The sequence below is a fragment of the Staurois parvus genome, unplaced genomic scaffold (genome assembly GCF_062004578.1).
Source record: "Staurois parvus isolate SC_StPar_1 unplaced genomic scaffold, SC_StPar_1.0 ptg002334l, whole genome shotgun sequence".
NCBI lineage: Eukaryota > Metazoa > Chordata > Amphibia > Anura > Ranidae > Staurois > Staurois parvus.
This window is the reverse complement of record NW_028320130.1, coordinates 133762-151503: the sequence shown is the minus strand read 5'-3', so window position 1 is coordinate 151503 and position 17742 is coordinate 133762. Positions and strand designations below refer to the sequence as shown.

The 17742-nt window shown below is 44.9% G+C and overlaps 1 pseudogene across 1 annotated transcript; it reads left to right on the top strand.

The window, feature by feature from the left end:
• Positions 1–121: 121 nt before the first annotated feature.
• Positions 122–16831, top strand: LOC149431235 (chymotrypsinogen A-like; annotated as a pseudogene). Its single transcript, XR_016309346.1, has 8 exons — positions 122–168; positions 3824–3852; positions 4795–4898; positions 5303–5382; positions 5512–5590; positions 9600–9780; positions 13127–13259; positions 16622–16831. The product of XR_016309346.1 is annotated as a chymotrypsinogen A-like (transcript).
• The last annotated feature ends 911 nt before the right edge of the window (positions 16832–17742 follow it).

Sequence of the window (17742 nt, the reverse complement as noted above, 5' to 3'; positions counted from 1 at the left end):
ACACTCAGTCAGCCAATCAGGGGAGAGCTCCAGGCTTGTTATTAGGACAATTTTAGGTCTCCTTATCAGGGAACCTTTAGCAAATTCCGATATTCCACCAACGTGGGCCGGAGGAAAAGATATGAGGAAACAGGTGTTACAGGAGAACGTCACTTATCAAGACTCTCGGTGAGTGCAGAAACCTGTAAATAGTCCATGGATCACAAGACGTCATTCTCTCCATATTATATAAAGAGTGGATTTTATTTATGATGAGGAACATCTCCAAAGTCAATGAATATTGTCAGGGGCGGAATGACAACTCATGGGGCCCCCCGGGCAATAGGGGATCATGGGGCCCCTGTGTCCTCGCCCACACTCAAACCACACCCAAAAAAGCCTATGAAAGGTACCAGCGGCATCTCATAGGGCCCCCTACTGACCCCGGGCCCTCAGGCAGTGCCCAAGTTCCCAAATGGTCAGTCCGCCCCTGAATATTGTGGTTCCACAATACAGAATTGCAACCACTAAACACACACAGATCTTGGATTCCAGGATCTCACCAACACTTCCTACATGACTCCGAGGGACTCCATAATTAATTCCTGTTCAGTTAGGACAAAATCCATCATGGACCGTGGGCTCCCCTCCTCCACTTCAGCTCAGTAGTGTGGGGATCCCACCTTTCTTTAGAAGAAGCTCCAAGAAAACAACAAAACAATAATGGCACAAACCAGCATTTATTGAATAAAACTCTAAGATTCAACCAAGTCTTCTGAATATAACTGGCTGAATGTCAATAGAGAGTTTCATGAATTTATTTCCAATTTGTATTATTATCTTTGCTTTGTTGTGAACCTCACACTGACGAGCTGGTGAGACGGTCAAGCATGGACCCACCTGGAGTCCTGATTACTGCATTTGTTCATATTACTAGATGTTCCAGGCATAGGCATCACCTACCCTACGTAGGTGCCGCGGACTAGTGATGCCTATGCCTGGAACATCTAGTAATATGTACAGAATACAAAAGTTATGACTCCAGGTGGATTGATGCTTATCTGTCACACCAGCTCCTTACTGCGAGGTCCACAGCAAACCAAAGACAGATAATGGCAAAAATGAGCATTAGATTCATGAAAATCTTTATAGACATTGAGCTGGTCATATCCAGAAGACCTAAACCTCTAGGTCAGGGGTCTCCAAACTGCAGTCCAAGGGCCGGATGTGGCCCTTTACTTGCCTTTATCCTGCCCTTGGGGCACTATTCCTCCCACTACCACCAACAATGGGGTACTATTTTCTATTTAATACTGCTGCATTTTTCAACACCGTTTTATTGCAGCTGTTTACCACTAGAGATTCATCTCTCTCTGTGCCAGTGAGATCGGACTATGTATGCACAAGAAAATGGCATCCGCGTATGCGCTCTGAGCACAAATCGGACGCCCGGGCTCCACTTATATGGAGCCGTTTCTTAGTGATCCATGTTCTCTCTTGGCCCATGGTGAAATGGCATCCGCGCATGCGCACTTGGGTATTGCGGACGCACGGACTCCGGCAAGATGGCAGCGCATTAGTGCGCATGTGCGAAATACGGTATTTAGGCACGATTAAACGGTCACGGCAGTCCTATGTTCCACCTCTGAAGAAGTGCGTGCGCACGAAACGCGTCAGTGGGACCCAGGATGCCGTTGACACTAAGCCGCCGGTGCCACGAGGAGGCCCGGCGGCCATTTTGACTTCCAAAAGGGTCAGTGTGTTTGCTCATACTTGGCTATTCAATTGTATTCTGCACCTGTGTTGTTCTTAATAAAAGTTTTAATTACTACACTATGAGTGCTCCCCTATGTCTCCTGTGAGGAGCTTCTTCCATCCTTGTAGCCCTGGGGATTCCTGTGCCAGTTCCTTTGGAGGCTTACCTAGATCGTTACTGCTCTGACCTGCCGAATTACTTCTCACCACATGAGGGCGTAGGATCTCCATTCTTCCCAGCCATATACCTGACCAGACTCAAGTGGAGAGAGGATCTTCAGGATATATATACACATATGCGCATTACCTATGCGCGTTCTGGTTAGTGCGAAATTCTACCATTTACACAGGGAAACAAGGAGCACTGTTTTTCACCGGACTGTGTTTATTATTATTATTTTCTCACTTTTTAAGAGCGCTGCATTTCTTTTATTTATGTATTTTGGGACTTTTATGTGTTTTCCTATACTGTATGTTCAGCTGCTTTGCATTGTATATGAGCGCTTACTATATACTATTACCATTCCCAATGGGGTACTATTCTTCCCACTATTCCTCCCACTGACACCAATGATGGGGCACTATTCCTCCCACTGATACCAATGATGGGGCACTATTCCTCCCACTGACACCAATGATGGGGCACTATTCCTCCCACTGACACCGATGATGGGGCACTATTCCTCCCACTGATACCAATGATGGGGCACTATTCCTCCCACTGATACCAATGATGGGGCACTATTCCTCCCACTGATACCAATGATGGGGCACTATTCCTCCCACTGACACCAATGATGGGGCACTATTCCTCCCACTGACACCAATGAACAGGCGCTATTCCTCCCACTGACACCAATGAACGGACACTATTCCTCCCACTGACAGCAATGAATGGGCACTATTCCTCCCACTGACAGCAATGAATGGGCACTATTCCTCCCACCAATTATGCAATTGTTTTTACGCCCACTGACCACCATGCCTTTGGCATTGTGTACTCCCAATGATGTCAAGGCATTTTCTATTCCCACTGGCCAAAGTGCGGCTCCCCTAAAGTTTGCAGGGCAGTAAACTGGCCCTTTGCTTCGACACTTTGGAGACCCCTGATCTAGGTCTTGGTTGACTCTTAGAGTTGTATTCAACAAATTCTGGTTTGTGCCATTATTTCCCCTTTCATGTATCCTGGAGCTTCTTCAGAAAAAAAAATGAGACCCCCAAACTGCTGAGCCGATAGTGGAGGACATGGTCCATGATGGATTTTGGTCTAATGAAAAATAGTGCCAGTAAAAGGAACTGGTAATTGGGTCTTTAATAGACATGCGGGAAATGCTGGTCAGAACATGGAATCCAAGACCTGTGCGTGTTTAATTGTGAAAATGCTGTATTGTGTAACCACAATATTCATTGATTCTTGAGATGTTCTTCATTTTAAATAAAATCCACTTTTTATTTTATATAACGGCTAAAACCAATGGTTACTACTCTCTGCCGCTTTAAATACTATTGACCACCCCTTCTGGAGCTCCCTTTCTCAAATCTTTCCAACTGTCTCTTGCTTCCCTGAAAACTCATCAGATCAGAGAGGCCTATCCTGCCTCTAACTAATGAACTGTACGTTGACTTACTCCATCGGCTCATCCCCTACAGTTATTACCTTTTCCATCACTTCACCTTCCCTTTTAGATTGTAAGCTCTAATGAGCAGAGCCCTCTGATTGCCTCTAGTATTGAATTGTATTGCAACTGTACTGTCTCGCCTCTATTTTGTAAAGCGATTTGCAAGCTGTTGGCGCTATATAAATCCTATATAATAATAACATAATTTAAATGGCGTCCTGTGATCCATGGACTAATTATAGATTTCTACACTCGGCAATAGTCTAGACAAATGACGTTCTCCTACAACACCTGTTTCCTCATATTTGTTCCTCTGTCCCACGTTGGTGGAATATCTGGTTTTGCTACAGGTTGCCTGATAAGGAGGCCTAAAATTGTCCTAATAGCAAACCTGGAGCTCTCCCCTGATTGGCTGACTGAGTGTATATAAGCTGAACAGACCTTACAATCATCCTCTTAACCAACAACAGAAGAACGGTCTTGCTCAGCGGGACCCATGGTGAGTGCTCAAAGGGGATATTTGTGATACAATGTAATATATAGAAATTGTATATTTTTTAACACATACATAGTACATTAATCTGAATATATGGGTCACACCTACCCCTAGTATAGGTGGTCATACACTATTATTATTATTATACAGTATTTATATAGTGCCAACAGTTCGCTCAGCGCTGTACATTACAATGGGAGACAATACATGAGACAGTACAATACAATACATGAGGGGTTTGAGGGCCCTGCTCCTTGGAGCTTACAATCTAGGAGGGAGGAGATAGTGGTACGGGAGGAATAGCTGTGGGGGATGGAGTGGTTGGAAGAGTAGAGGAGATCGGCAATTAGCAGGGGGCAGGGTAGGCTTCCCTGAAGAGGTGGGTTTTCAGGGTGCGCCTAAAGCACGTGTTACACACACTATCACAAGTATGAGACTGCAGGCTTGGCTGGCTTAAATCAGGTTTGGTCTTCACCCAGAGACTGGCTTCTTCAATCACTTTGCAGTTGGACAGACAGACAGGGAGAATGTATCACAGCCAAAACCAGGATGCTGGAATGAGACCAGCAGCTGTCATAGAACATGAGCGTTTACACGCTCCTTACAATATGGAAGACTTTTGGCAAACTCCATCTTATTGAACACACCGCGGAACCATTCTAAATGAATAAATTCAAAATTACCTTCCCATCCACTATGGATAAGACAATAAAGCAAGCAAACTACTGAATAATATATGTCTGGCTGGCTCTGATTGTTTCATTATTTTGTTTGAATAGATGAAAAAAAAAAAAAATTCTAAGAAAGTGAAATTCCTTCTCATTAACAATTGTAAGTGGACAAAGTGCAAGGATGATAAAAGTCCAAATGGACATTGTGTTATAGTATATCGCAGTGTGTAACAATGTATTACTGGTGGTTATAATCAGAACGTGTTGTTCTCAGGTTGCGGTGTTCCCGCCATCAGTCCTCTTATCTCCGGCTACGCCAGGGTTGTGAACGGTGAAAATGCTGTCTCTGGTTCTTGGCCATGGCAGGTGTCTCTTCAGGTACGATCATTTCATAACACATTTTTATCTTGTTTATTTTCCTCTTACTGTAGGGGACCCCCAGGGCTCTCTCCTTGGCCCCATCTCTGACCTATCTACACCTCCTCTCTTGATTACATGATAACCACCAATGGCACCCAAGACCTTTTCCATGTTGATGACACCCAATCTATCTCAGTATGGATGTCACACCAAATCTTACTTAAACTGAACTCCGCCCTCTACCTGTGACCTCCTTTTCCACTTTTTCTTCAATATCAATAACACAACTATCAGTCCCTCCCTTCATGGCAGGGTACTAGGCATAATCTTCTACTCTGACCTGTTCTTTCAGCTCCAAATACATCCTCAAAATGGAAATGATCCATATATAAATCAATGACCTCACAAATTTTCTTCTGCAGGACAACACTGGAGTCAACTACTGTGGCGGCTCCCTCATTAACAGTCTCTGGGTTGTCACTGCTGCCCACTGCGGAGTCACGTGAGTCTTATATGATAATATTCTACAACAAAGTCAGTGGTCACTGCAATACTTCATTTTTTATCTGTCCGTAGTCACCACGACACACAACTATTTACCAATGACCTCCCATGTTTGTCTTCTATCCAGGACTCCAGACCATGTAGTCCTGGGTTTATTTGATCAGTCCTCCAATGCTGGGCCCATCCAGGTCAAGACCATTGGCAGAGTAAGCTCTTATTACTGAAGGTGAAATCTAATTTTTTATGAGTTTTAGATGTGAGAACGTGATCAGCGTCATCAATGTGTCTTCTAAGCTTCCTTCCTATGTAGAGATTACAGTGATATACACTATGTTACCAAAAGTACTGGGCCAGCCCTCCAAATCATGTGATTCAGGTGTTTCAATTGCTACCATGGCCAGGGGTGTATACAATCAAGCCCCTAGGCATGCAGACTGCTTCTACAAACATTGGTGAAAGAATGGGTCGCTCTCAGGAGCTCAGTGACTCCAAGCGTGGTCCCATGATAGGTGGCCACCTGGGCAATAAGTCCATCCGTGACATTTCCTGGCTACTAAATACTCCACGCTCAACTGTTAGTGGGATTATAACAAAGTGGAAGCCACTGGGAACAACAGAAACTCAGCCACCAAATGGTAGGCCAGGTCACATGACAGGGCGGGGTCAGCGCATGCTTTTGCACACAGTGCACAGAAGTCATCAACTGTCTGCAGAGTCAATAGCTAAAGACCTCCAAACTTGGTGTTGCCTTCAGATGAGCCCAACAACAGTGCGTAGAGAGCTTCATGGAATGGGTTTCCATGGCCGAGCAGCTGCATCCAAGCCTTCCATCACCAAGTGTAATGCAAAGCATCAGATGCAGTGGTGTAAAGCACGCCACCACTGGACTCTAGAGCAGTGGAGACGTGTTCTCTGGAGTGACCAATCACACTTCTCTGTCTGGCAATCCGATGGACGTGTCTGGGTTTGGCGGTTGCCAGGAGAATGGTATTTGCCTGACTGCATTGTGCCAAGTGTAAAGTTTGGTGGAGGGGGGATTATGGTGTGGGGGTTGTTCCTCAGGGGTTGGGCTTGGCCCCCTAGTTCCAGTGAAGGGAACTCTTAAGGTGACATTTTGGACAATTTCATGCTCCCAACGTTGTGGAAAGAGTTTGGGGTGGCCCCTTCCTGTTCCAACATGACTGCCCACCGGTACACAAAGCAAGGTCCATAAAGACATGGAGGAGCCAGTTTGGGGTGGAGGAACTTGACTGTCCTGCACAGAGTCCTGACCTCAACCCCATAGAACACCTTTGGGATGAATTAGAGTGGAGACTTTCTTGTCCGACATCAGTGCCTGACCTCACAAATACACTTCTGGAAGAATGGTCCAACCTTCCCATAGACACCCTCCTAAACCTTGTGGACGGCCTTCCCAGAAGAGTTGAAGCTGTTATAGCTGCAAAGGGCGGGGCCAACTCAATATTGAACCCTACAGACTCAGACTGGGGGGCCATTAAAGGTCATGTGCGTGGAAAGGCCGGCGGCCCTATACTTTTGGCAATATAGTGTATGTATGGGTGGGCAGGTCCAATTCATATAACATTTAAATGCTGTGCTTCCTCATGATCATGGTACACAGACTGGGACATGTAATATCCGCAGACTTGGGAGTTCAGAAGATCCTACAAGACATTTCTATCTCTTTTATAAAACTTTCTTCAACAGTCGGGCATGGCTCATTTTTTTAGGTTCTGGTCCTGTGTGTGTCCCTGTGACACCCTCTCACATGACGACATGAAGAAATATGGAGCAATTTTGTTTATATTGGCATTTATAGGGAAAATAAATAATGAATAATTAAAGAAAATAGCTTGTTTTAATTAAAGACACATAACCACATGATAGAATTTCCACATGCACTGCGATCTTCTGATTTGCCAAAGGAGGGATCACCTAGGCCAAATGTGTCAAACACAAGGCCCTGGGGCCGAATCCGGCCCGCCAGGCCATTTCATGTGGCCCTCACACCCAGGACTTTCTTAGTAGAATGGTGTAGAGGTCAAAAATGTGAAGGAGAGGTGGAAAAGAGATGTGGACATCCCTTGAAAGAGAGCTGAACCCTGCATAGCACACCGCTAAGCCCTGACTTTGTACAAAGCACACTTCTGAACTTTGCAGAACACATACTCCTGAACTCTATATGTAGCGCACCCCTAAAACCCTGCATTCTGTACGTAGCAGTACTCCTGAACTCTATATGTAGCGCACCCTTAAAGCCATGAACTTTGTATGTAGCGCACCCCTAAAGCCCTGAACTCTGTATGTAGCACACCCCTAAAGCCCTGAACTCTGTATGTAGCACACCCCTAAAGCCCTGAACTCTGTATGTAGCACACCCCTAAAGCCCTGAACTCTGTACGTAGCGCACCCCTAAAGCCCTGAACTCTGTATGTAGCACACCCCTAAAGCCCTGAACTCTGTATGTAGCACACCCCTAAAACCCTGCATTCTGTACGTAGCGCAGCCCTAAAGCCCTGAACTCTGTATGTAGCGCACCCCTAAAGCCCTGAATTCTGTATGTAGCGCACCCCTAAAGCCCTGAACTTTGTATGTAGCGCACCCCTAAAGCCCTGAATTCTGTATGTAGCGCATCCCTAAAGCCCTGAACTTTGTATGTAACGCACCCCTAAAGCCCTGAACTCTGTATGTAGCGCACCCCTAAAACCCTGCATTCTGTACGTAGCAGTACTCCTGAACTCTGTATGTAGCGCACCCCTAAAACCCTGCATTCTGTACGTAGCAGTACTCCTGAGCTCTGCATACACAGTCTTGCAAATACAACCGGCCCTTTGAGGGCAACCTAATGCCGATGCAGCCTGTGATGAAATTGAGCTTGACACCCCTGACCTAGACACAAGGGGTGGAATTAATAAAGAGCAGTGTAAGCCCAATGCTGGCACCACTCTTCTAAACATAAAAAAAAGAAGCAGATGCTGGTCCATATTACCAAAAGGGGTGTAAGCTGTTTATCTGTTCTGCCAAAACAGACCCAACACAGAACAGGGGAGCTGGAGCTGCATGCCCCCCATGTTCAGCTTAGAGCAGGGGAGAGGAGGAGGCTCTGCTCATGTAATGAAATCACTGCAAGGGCAGTGGGAGGGTTTATGTTAGTTTCTACACTCAATAGAGACTGGTATGGGTGGTGCAGATACGTAGACTTGAAATTGATTTCTCTGCTTAGTTTATGGGGCACAGGCCACTCCTGAGGCATTATAGCCTGAAGACCCAGTGATGATGTCACTAGGTCTAAAAAAAGATAGGTAATGAAATTGGAAAGGTTTATTTTAAATTTTCAGTGGGAGACAAAATATAATCAGATTCATCTCTGGCTATAACTGTGCATTTACGTTTAAAGCAGCGGTCAGGGTTGTAATGGAACCGGACCCCGACTGCACTAGGGTATTTCCGTTAGATTCCCGCTTCCCCGTCCGAACACAGATCCATGGACACCACCGCTGGCCATACGAGACTAGACGAGACAAGTCTTGAAATAAATCAGGAAATAGACTACTTTATTTTAACACAGATACAAGATATATACACAGAGTGGGGCAATACACACCCAGTAACAAGAAACACATCAGCAGGCAGTCCCATCAGGGGGAAGGGCTGCCGGAAACACCACCCACCAAGCCAATACATAAACACATACATCCCATAATAGTTTGCTCCCTAGAAAGACACACAATAGAACAATGGGATACACCACATGGCATTAAACAATCAACAACCCCCACCTATACATGTCTACACAATATCAGGACATTTCACCCTGCACCCCTAACAGGCACAGCGTGACTTACACATAAGAGGGATATGGGGAGCTGAGACAGGGGTCTCCCCACCTCTCTAAAGTGAGCTGTGTTCCATGGGCCCCCACTACCCAAAGTGACTCCCGTAACAAGGGTAAGTACATACTACTCTATATAGGGGCCCCTAAATTGTCAGCTGAGATGCCTCCAAACTTCAGCATCACTTTTTAGACCGGGGACTTTTTCAGCTTTCCTCAACATATGATGGCGGTTTAAGGTGGAGTATAATGTTAATAGGAAAGATGATAAGTAAGCAGGTTCAGCTACAAACTGAGAAGATTCAGAGGGACTTTTATTAGAAGGTCAGTAGTAGATTCTGATTTATTAAAATCTATAAAATCCTTACTATCACTTTTCTCAGATCTTCGGACACCCCCAGTTCAGCAAGAGGACTATCTCCAATGACGTCGTCCTGATCAAGCTTTCCAGTGCCGCCACCTTCAACGACCGCGTGTCCCCCGTGTGTCTTACTGCTTCCTCCGATGTCTTCAATGGAGGAGAAAGATGTGTCACCACCGGATGGGGATACATTGATGGCGCCAGTAAGATGTTCTTCAAAAATAAAGTATTAACCAGTTAAATAACTTGGGGATGCAAGGTATGCTCTTAATATCTTCATATAGGTTTTGTAGGACATACCTCATATGCTTTGGTCTTCTCTGCTTTGGACATCCTGCAGCCCTAGTTGGTGCAACCTGGCAGTTATTTTGGGAGCGGGGTCATGCTTTGTGCACCAGGAACTTGGCTCCTGCGTCAGTGATGCCTGCAAACTGCTTACAGGCATCAATAATGAAGTACTATAGTTACAATGTTTATCCCAAATTATTTAAAAATTGTGCACTTTTTTCTAATGAATCCATTTTAACTTTTAGTGAACCAACCCTTACTGACTCCTTTTTATCCATTAGCCTGGGTTCACACTTGAGCGGTGCAGCAAACCACATGTGAATTCTGTGAGATGCGATTTGAGCCGTACATTTTGTAATGCTCAAACCGCACCACATTCGCACCGTAAAAAGGTGCAGGACCCTTTTTTTGGTCCGCACTAGAATTGGATCGCATGGGTATTCACACCTATGTGATCCGATTCTGACATCACACTGTGTTTTTTGAACTGTTTTCGGGGTGTCAACTTACAATACACACCCGTAATGGTTCGTGTGAGCAGGGTGCGATTCTGATCCATAAATCGCACAGAAACCGGTACAAATTTCGCACTGTATCAGTGTGAATCCAGGCTTAAAGTGTATTCTTAGCCAAAATATTTTTTTCTGTTTTGGATATAGTGGGAAATGGTACAACCAATATCATTTTTCTTTTTAGCTGTTTTCCACTGGAAAGGTCCCCCCTTAATTCCTTTTTCAGAGACCTCTTGCTGAATCCTTTGTAAAGTAATTGAAATCCGAGTTGTGACATGAGCCCCCTTTGGAAGACTCCACTCACCTCCTGTTCCAGCGACAACCCCAACATTTTGGATTTCCCATCATTTGTCCCAATGGCCACCAAGACAAACAGAGGTGACTCCACTCACCTCCTGTTCCAGCGACAACCCCAACATTTTGGATTTCCCATCATTTGTCCCAATGGCCACCAACACAAATAGAGGTGACTCCACTCACCTCCTGTTCCAGCGACAACCCCAACATTTTGGATTTCCCATCATTTGTCCCAATGGCCACCAACACAAACAGAGGTGACTCTACTCACCTCCTGTTCCAGCGACAACACCAACATTTTGGATTTCCCATCATTATTTGTCCCAATGGCCACCAAGACAAATAGAGGTGACTCCACTCACCTCCTGTTCCAGCAACAACCCCAGCATTTTGGATTTCCCATCATTATTTCTCCCAATGGCCACCAAGACAAATAGAGGTGAAGAATCTCTCCAGGGGGGGACATAGACTGCAGTTGCCTTGGTGACCTCCTGTACTGATGGGCTAGTGGTAAATGCCCTTTTTCAATTCATTCAAGTGGCTCTGTATAGACGTTGGGTGGTCTCTCTTGGTACAGCCCATTATCATACATTGTAAAAATGCTTTTTTTCCCCCAATTTCATTGAGTCATTGAAGCCCAGTTATAAAGACTGGGGTCATGACCACCTTTCTCTAGGCCTGCATGTAATTTTTTTTTCTCCGCAGCTCATTAAAGTTTGACTCATTAAAGTTTGACTCAGGAAGCTCCAATGTAAAAGACATGAAATATAGAGATCAGTGGACAAAAAACATGAAAGTGGATCACTTCCACTGAGTACCCTGAGTCATGCTCAGTGGTGTATTTAGGTTTTGCGCTGCCCTAGGCACAAAAATCCCCCTCGCCCTGGCAGAGAGAGAGCATCACACTGACCAACACCAGACCCTCCCCCCCGTGGAGAGAGCTGGACAGTGACCAACACCCTTGCCCCATCTCCCCCCACCCAAGAAAGCTTTCCACTGATACCCATGGCGACAGAGTGCAAGACACTCACCTTCACAGCTCTGGACATCCCCGGGAACGTCAGTTGGTCTCTGCATGCACAGTCAAGCAGCCCACAGCCTCTATTGGACCCCACCTGGTCCCCATGCCGCATATGTCCCTTCCTCTAGGAGGCAATGCTGCCCCCCTACAAAATGCTGCCCTAGGCAAATGCTTTGTTTGCCTTGTGGTAAATATGTCTCTGCTATGTTTTTTGGTGAAATAAATTACTATTGGAAATATTGTTGAATATCAAAGACATTACTCAGGGCCACTTCCAGTAAAATAGGGGGAAAATATCAGTTTCAGTTTGGTATGGACAGGCATCCCAATGATATACAGTCGTGAATAGGTAGGCGCTGTGCAACCATAAAACAAACCATCAAAACAAAACATCTCTACATTTTGTAACAAATATTATTGAGTGTAATATGACATACTCCCAATATTATCTAAACAATATCAAACCTTTGCCAATAGAATATGTGACCACAAATCTTTCCCATGGCCATAATGTGGTCTTCTGCAGTTGGCTCTCAGTCTGGTATGAATAGATATCACAATGATATGGCCATAATGTGGTCTTCTGCAGTTGGCTCTCAGTCTGGTATGAATAGATATCACAATGCCATGGCCATGATGTGGTCTTCTGCAGTTGGCTCTCAGTCCGATATGAATGAGTATCACAATGATATGGCCGAAATGTGGTCTTCTGTAGTTGGCTCTCAGTCTGGTATGGGCAGGTATCACAATGATATGGCCATAATGTGGTCTTCTGCAGTTGGCTCTCAGTCCGATATGAATAGATATCACAATGATATGGCCATAATGTGGTCTTCTGCAGTTGGCTCTCAGTCCAATATGAATGAGTATCACAATGATATGGCCATAATGTGGTCTTCTGCACTTGGTTGTCAGTTCAGTATGAATAGATATCACAATGATAGGGCCATAATGTGGTCTTCTACAGTTGGCTCTCAGTCTGGTATGAATAGATATCACAATGATATGGCCATAACGTGGTCTTCTGCAGTTGGCTCTCAGTCCGATATGAATAGATATCACAATGATAGGGCCATAATGTGGTCTTCTACAGTTGGCTCTCAGTCTGGTATGAATAGATATCACAATGATATGGCCATAACGTGGTCTTCTGCACTTGGCTGTCAGTCCAGTATGAATAGATATCACAATGATATGGCCATAATGTGGTCTTCTGTAGTTGGTCCTCAGTCTGGTGCGAATGAGCTTCACAAAGCTATGGCTGTACTAGTCCTCTGTAGTAGGCTGTCAATCTGGTATGAGTAGTGATCACAATGATGTGGCCATTGTGTAGTTTTCTATGGAGTTCTGTACATACAGCTATCTAGAGCTTAAATATGTTAGTTGTTGTCCATCTTTTATGTTAACCGGTCTTCTCCTTTTCTCTCTCAGCACCAGCTAAGCCAGCCAAACTCCAGCAGGTGACTCTTCCTCTTCTGACCAACGCTGAGTGCCAGAGACACTATTTACCCAAATCCCAGCCTCCATGATCTGCGCTGGTGCCTCCGGTGCCTCCTCCTGCAATGTACGATGACCTACAGACTTTCTATTGACCAGTGTTAGCCTTTTTTTAGCCAGCTGTATGAACAGAACAATACCTTATGGAACCAAACAACTCCAAGTTAAATGAAGCAGAACAGTCCATGCAGCCCAACAATCATACATAGAATGTCATATATATTATTATGGGATTATTAACCACATGCCGCCCAGCCACTATATAAATACGGCGGCAGGGAGGCACGGCTGGGCAAAACCACGTTTTAAAATGTGTGTTTTTAAAACAGGTAGGGGCACGTGAGGCGCCCTGCCTCCTTACCTGTCCCGCCGATCACAGCCTCGGATGTCAGTCGCCGGGTCACAGGCGGTCATTACCGGCTATGTCCCGGCGATCGGCGGCAATCGCTGACAGAGAGCACAGCTGCAGTAGCTGTGCTTTCTGTCAGTTCCCTGACAGCTCCAGGACAAGCTGATTGGGACAGAAGAGTTTCTCTCTCCCGATCAGCGGCGTTCCCTGCAGTACACACCCCGCCCCGCCCCCTAGTAAAACACTCTCCTCACACAGTTAACCCTTTCCCTGAATAATAAACTTAACCCCTTCCTCCCCAGTGCCATTAGTACAGTGTCAGTGTTTTTTTTTTTTGCACTGATCACTGTATTGGTGTCACTGGGGATGTCAGTGACCCCAAGTCAGTACCCCCCAATGTCAGAATGTCTGCCGCAGTCCCGCAGTCCCGCCATAAGTCGCTGGTCGCTGCCATAAGTCACTGATCGCCGCCATAAGTCGCTGATCGCTGCCATTATTAGTATAAAAAAACCTAAAAATCCCAGTATCTTTCCCGCCATTTGTAAACGCTATAACTTTCACGTAAACCAATTAATTTACACAATATTGGGGTTTTTTTTTTTAGCAAAGACATGTCGCAGAATGCATTTTGGCAGAAATTTATGACTAAATTTGATTTTTAAATTTTTTTTTACTGGACATGTTTTATAGCAAAAAGTCCAAAATATTGTTTTTTTTCCTCAAAATTGTCAGCCTTTTTTTTTATAGTGCAAAAAATAAAAACCGCACAGGCAATCAAATACCACCGAAAGAAAGATCAATTTGTGGGGAAAAAAAAAGGATGTAAATTTCATTTATGTACCGTATTGCATGACCGCGCAATTAAACTAGCACAGCGCTTTATAGCAAAAAAATGGCGTAAATTCCATTATCTATATCATAGTTTGTAGACGCTATAACTGTCACACAAAGCAATCAATATACACTTATTGGGATTTTTTTTTACCAAAAACATGGAGCAGAATACATTTTGGCCTAAATTTATAACCAACTTTGAGTTTACTATATATTTTTATAGCTGAAAGTAAAAAATATTGTTTTTCTTCAAAATTTTTGGCCTTTTTTTGTTTATAGCGTGAAAAATAAAAAGCGCACAGGTGATCAAATACCACCGAAAGAAAGCTCTATTTGTGTGAAAAAAAGGACGTAAATTTTGTTTGGGTGCAGCATTGCATGACCGCGCAATTATCAGTTGAATTAGTGCAGCGCTGAGTAGCAAAAAGAGGCGTGGTCATTAAGGGGGGTAAATCCTCTGGAGGGCGAGGGGTTAAATTAGTCCTAATTAGTGGTGACAAGTGTATATTTAATGATTTGCTCCACCATTGATGGTCCTGTGTTCTGCTTCATATGGGTTCATATCACTGTTGTTGAAACCAACTGGTGAGGGGGGGGGGCTCTTTTGAACCCTCTTGAACAGTTCATATATGAGTTTCATACTTTGTTTCAGAGTTCAAGTTCTCCTCTGAGACCCCTTGGCCTTTTTTGACAAGAATTTGTAAGACGGCACAGAGCCTGGCCTTGATGACCTTAAGAGGACTATGCAAAGTCCACGACTGGGCAATTATGTCATAACACCATCTTCAAGTGTATGTCCAACAATACTTTTTTTTCAGTTTCTTAGTCTGTATAGAGTTGAGAAGGAATAGAAGCCCTGTCAGTTTTTGCCATCCATGGCTCCCTCACTTTCTGTCTTGCTGAAAATAGTTTGCTAGACATTAAATGGGGAGATATTTCCAAGAGTATCCAATTACTGGTCCAATTTACTTATACAGTGAAGGAAATAAGTATTTGCTCCTCTGTTGATTTTGAATGTTTGCCCCTCACAAAGAAATGGTCTGTCTAAAAATCGAGTGGCTCAAGAAGAAGCACATTAAGGTCCTGGAGTGGCCTAGCCAGTCTCCAGACCTTCATCCAATTGAAAATCTGTGGAGGGAGCTGAAAGTTCGAGTTGCCAAACGTCAGCCACCAAACCTTAATGACTTGGAGAGGATCTGCCAAGAGGAGTGGGCCAAAATCCCTCCTGAGATGTGTACAAACCAGGGGCAGACTGACCATTTGGAAACTCGGGCACTGCCTGAGAGCCCGGGGTCAGTAGGGGGCCCCATGATATGCCCCTGGTGCCTTTTTCATAGGCTTTTTTGAGTTTGGGCAAGGACACAGGGGCCCCATGATCCCCTATTGCCCAGGAGCCCCATGAGTTGTCAGTCCGCACCTGGTATGAACCTGGGGGCCAACTCCAGGAAACGTCTGACCTCTGTGATTGCCAACAAGGGATTTGCCACCAAGTACTAAGTCATGTTTTGTGAAGGGGATCAAATCCTTCTTTCCCTCATGAACATGCAGATCAGTCATCATTTGTTAGACGCATTTCTGCTGAATTTGTTGTTGTATTCTGTCTCTCAGTGTTACACCGAACATTCCATTGTTAGACCGATCATTTCTGTGTGAGGGGCGAACATTCCATTGTTAGACCGATCATTTCTGTGTGAGGGGCGAACATTCCATTGTTAGACCGATCATTTCTGTGTGAGGGGCGAACATTCCATTGTTAGACCGATCATTTCTGTGTGAGGGGCGAACATTCAGCATCAGCCGGGCAGCAAATACGCATTTCCATCACTGTATACTGCATTGAATCCATACTCCAGCCAGGGTTTGTCCTGCTGTAAAGAGATATTATTAGATAACTGCCTACATTCACTCATTCCTGTCCAGTCATGGGATCCCTTTAACTGGGATGGGAGGACTGCCCAATCACATGATCACTGTGAATGGCTATCACATGATCGGGAGTCAGTCTCTCCAGCTCCTGATCATTACTGGAGACCAGGCAACTTGGTCACAGTGTTGGGAGTACAGCAGGGGTCGCGCTCTCAGCAATGAAACCCCCATGGAGGTCCATGGATGCATATGTGGTGTGAGCGTTAAAGCCCACATTCTACCTCCATACATATGTGTTACGTGGGTGCCAATGGGTTCATAAAAGTGATAGATAATTATTTGAGAACTCTTCTTTATTTTCTGTTGTTGCTTCTTTTCAGGGTGACTCTGGTGGACCTCTTGTGTGCCAGAGGAACGGAGCCTGGACCCTGGCGGGTGTTTTGTCCTGGGGAAGCTCTACCTGCTCTCCATCTACCCCCTCTGTCAAGGCCGCGTCACCTCCCTCAGATCCTGGGTGGAGCAGACTGTTGCCGCCAACTAAATACCATCCAATGTCTTTCTGCTACTCAATAAAGTAACTTTTATATTAATATACGGCTTTTCTTAAGATTCATTCATTCACAAAATAAACATGAACACATATTAAACAAATGATATAAATGAGATGTGTAAAGGGTTTCCAATCTCTCAATTTCTTAAGGTGGTGACAGATTCCCCCTCCCCCCTTCTGTTCCATTGTGTAATTAGTTCACCCCTCCCCCTTGTACACCCACTATGAGGCAGAACAAGTTTTACATACTGTATACGCTATGGGCCTGGTTATTCAGCGATAACTTTGTCATTGCAACATATCTTGTTTATGTTGAGGTGTGACGGGAGTCACTTTGGTGGGGGGCCCATGGAACACAGCTCACTTTGGGTGGGGGGCCCATGTAATACAGCTCACTTTGGAGGGGTGGGGAGACCCCTGTCTCAGGTCCCCATATCCCTCTTATGTGTAAGTCACCCTGTGCATGTTAGGGGTGCAGGATGATCTGTCCTAATATTGTGTAGACATGTATAGGTGAGGTGGGGGGTTGTGGATTGTTTAATGCCATGTGGTGCATCCCATTGTTCTATTGTGTGTCTTGCTTGGGAACAAACTATTATGGGATGTTTGTGTTTGTGTATTGGCTTGGTGGGGGGTGTCTCCAGCAGCCCTCCCCCCTGATGGGACTGTCTGTTAGTGTGTCTCTTGTTACTAAATGTAGATTGCCCCGCCCTGTGTCATTATGTAGGGAGGGGGATTGTTCCCTTGAATGTATATATCTTGTATCTGTGTTGAAATAAAGTAGTCTATTTCCAGGTTTCCTTCATGACTGGTGTCGTCTAGTTTTGTTTGGTCAGCGGTGGTGTCAGTTGTCGGTGTTCGGACAGGGAAGCGGTATTATAACGGAAGTACCCAAGTGCAGTCGGGGTCCAGTTCCATTGCATAAGGGCATGACATTCCTTAAAAAAAAAA